The 3,015-nt window shown below is 52.4% G+C and overlaps 1 protein-coding gene across 1 annotated transcript in view; it reads right to left on the bottom strand.

Annotated features, from left to right (window-relative positions):
* The window catches only part of Lpcat4 (lysophosphatidylcholine acyltransferase 4), a 33,572-nt gene that overhangs the window by 14,877 nt on the left and 15,680 nt on the right, over positions 1-3,015 (bottom strand). The gene's annotated exons all lie outside the window — the stretch shown is intronic.

A 3,015-nucleotide genomic window follows, 5' to 3' on the forward strand; every position in this document is an offset into this window, starting at 1 on the left:
CTCCGTCCTCCGGGAGGAGGCTTTGGGACAGCGGCGAGCAGTGCCCGAGCTGCCCACGCCCGTGCGGCCGCTGCCCATCTCGGATCGGCCAGAGCCGGGTCTCGGTGCCCGGGCTCGTCCTCGGTCAGGGCTGTCCTGGCCGGCTCCCCGGTTGCGTCCGCGCCTCTGGCGAAGGCGGATTAAAGCCCCTCAAGGAGGATCCCCGCCCGTCCCGAAGCCAACCCGCGCAGGCGGTCCCGAGTGTGGCCTAGGCAGAGGTTCGCAGCCGAGCCCCAGGCCCTGATGCCAAGGTCCAGAGCAAAAGAAGGTGAAGGCCTTGGGCGCCAGGCCGGGCCTGGCCAGCTCCCCGCCCGGGCTTCCCTTGTAGGGGTGCAGGGTAGCTACAGGAGAGAAGCAGGGTGTGTGTGGGGCTGGGCGGCGGGGGAGGCGCTCCAGGGTATTCCTGCATGGAGGTCTCAGCAAAATCTATACGTTATTCCGAATTTAAAATTATGACGGGGCTGGAGGCATGGCTTAACTGGTAGAGAGCCAGCCCTGGTCTTGAGCAATAACAACCAGCAAAAAGCTAGGCTGGAGGGGTGGCTCAAGTGGTAGAGTGCCAGCCAAAGAAGCACAAGGCCCTGGCAAAAACAAAAACAAAACACAAAACGGGAAGCCTGGCGAGGAGCCAAGAGGAGCCTGGATTAGATGCCATTTCCGTCGCTGGACTTCCATCTTCCAGAGCTGTACATATAGGTGAGTTACTCAGCTGCTAAGGCAGCTAAGGCTGCTAAGAGGCCTAACACATTTTAGTTTTTTAGTCCAGGCTGTTCTATAATCTTTTATAAAATAAATCAGACGATTTGATGTCTGATTGGGACAAAAATACAAGAAGTGGCGTAAATGTATAAATATTGGTAATGCTAATGGAAGGAGAGTTGACCACTTTCTAATGCTACTTGCGAGAGCCTCAGAGGATAAATGAAGCTGATGGTTGGCTCTAGTATTCTAAAAACAATTATTATCATTTTAAATGCCTGTAGACAATAATAATTAAAAATAAATCTAGAAATACAAGTTTTTCCTCAGTGTTGGGAATTTAGACCAGGAGGACCTGGTGTATTCTAGGCAATTATACTGCACCTGGCTTATACCTCCAGCTGTAAAATAATAGATTCTGTGTCTGTGTGTGCGCGCATACACACACATGTGCTCGCCGGTGTGCTAGTCCTGGGTCTTGAACTCAGGGCCTGAGTGCTTCCTTCCTTTCTTTCTTTCCTTCCTTCTTTCTTTCTTTCCTTCTTTCTTGTCAGTCATGGGTCTTGAACTCTGGGCCTGGACATTGTCCTAACACTTGAGTTATAGCACCACTTCCGGTTTTCTGGTGGTTCATTGGAGATAAGAGTCTCATGGACTTTCCTGCCCAGGCTGGCTTTGAGCCACAATCCTCAGATCTCAGCCTCCTGAGTAACTAGGATGACAGGCGTGAGCCACCAGTGCCCAGCTGGGTCTCTGTTCTGTTACCTTCACTCGCTCCTCTCCATAGCCTGTGTGAGCCTCGCTACTGCCCAGCTCTCCGGCCCAGCATGCGCTCCTCCCCTGGCTCTTCAGGTCTAGTCTGCAGGGAGCAGCCCCCGAGGCTCTGCACTGAGCCTGCCCGGGATGCTAACCTGAGGCTCATTGCTGAAAGCTTAGCTAGTTCTCACACCCCAAAGAGCATGCTCTGACGCCAGCTTCATCCGTAAGAAATGTGGATGTGCCAAGGACACAATCCAGTGCCTCTCCCGAGTATGCAGATGGAGGAAAGGAGCGGAACTCTTGTGTCAGCTCAGGGCCTGGCATTGCTCTTTGTTTTTGCAATGGTGTTGGTGGGATTCCAAGTGGTCTTAGTCTCTCCCCCATGCTTTGCTGACCACTTGTCACTCACAGACGAACCCCTATGCCATATTGACTGTTGGTCATTCTCAAAAGTGACACTAGGTGGCAGTTGCACTCTACCCAAATCACCCCACAGCTCTCTTAAGAGCAAATTCCTGCTTTGCTATGAATACAGTGGCCACACCTACTTGCTGAAAAGCAGCCAGGCTACTTTGGTGACAATCACTATGCCGGGGTCAGAAATTGTGCTACAGCTGCATGTGCTGGCACATGCCTGTAATTGTAGCTACTCCAGATAGAGAGACAGGAAGGCAGGAGTGTGAGGCCAGTCCAGGTAAAGGTGATGAGAACCTGCTCAAATGCAAAACAAACAGAAAAGGACTAGGGGCTTGGCTTGGGGCAGAATATGCCTAGCAGGGTAGAAGCCCTGGGTTCTGGCCCTAGCCCAAGGCTGGTCTCCCCTGGAGTAGGCAGGGTCTGCAGGTAGGACTATGGAGAGTGACCATACTAATGAGAATACATTTGTTACCAAGCAGTGCTGCTGGGCAAGGAACGTGGCTTAGTGGGAGAGGGCTTGCCTAGATGACACCCTGGGTTTGATTCCTTGGTACCACATAAACACAATGTGTAAATACATTTATTTGTCATAAAAGAACACAGTAATGGCCAAGCGGAGCTAGGTGCTCTTCACAAGTTATCCAGATGAACACCCACAGCAGCTTGATGGTGTGGAATTGGTGATCTAGGTTTGCAGAGGCCCCTGAAGCTGAGGGTAGGGAGGTGTTCAAGTTCTCCCCTCGTGAGAAGAAGATTCTCAAGCACAGGCTCTGAACTGCTCATGGAAATGGCTCTGTGGGTGCCAGCCATGCTGAAGGAATGGAGCCAAAGCTGGGGAGGAGGACTCAGGTGCTGTCCCGGGAGAGGTCGGGGGTAATGCAGGGCACAGACCTGCTGCATGGCTGTGGAGTGTGGGCCCCAAGGCAGTGAGCAAGCCCTAGATGGTTCTTTGCCAACAGTGAAACCAGGTTTGGAACACATTTTTGTCTTTTTTTTTTTCTTTTTGTTGGTCGTGGGGCCTGAACTCTGGGCCTGGGCGCTGTCCCTCAGCTCTTCAGCTCAAGGCTAGCGCTCTACCACTTGAGCCACAGTGCCACTTCT

Source organism: Dipodomys ordii, unplaced genomic scaffold, assembly GCF_000151885.1.
Source record: "Dipodomys ordii isolate 6190 unplaced genomic scaffold, Dord_2.0 Scaffold23, whole genome shotgun sequence".
In the NCBI taxonomy this organism is placed as follows: Eukaryota; Metazoa; Chordata; class Mammalia; order Rodentia; family Heteromyidae; genus Dipodomys; species Dipodomys ordii.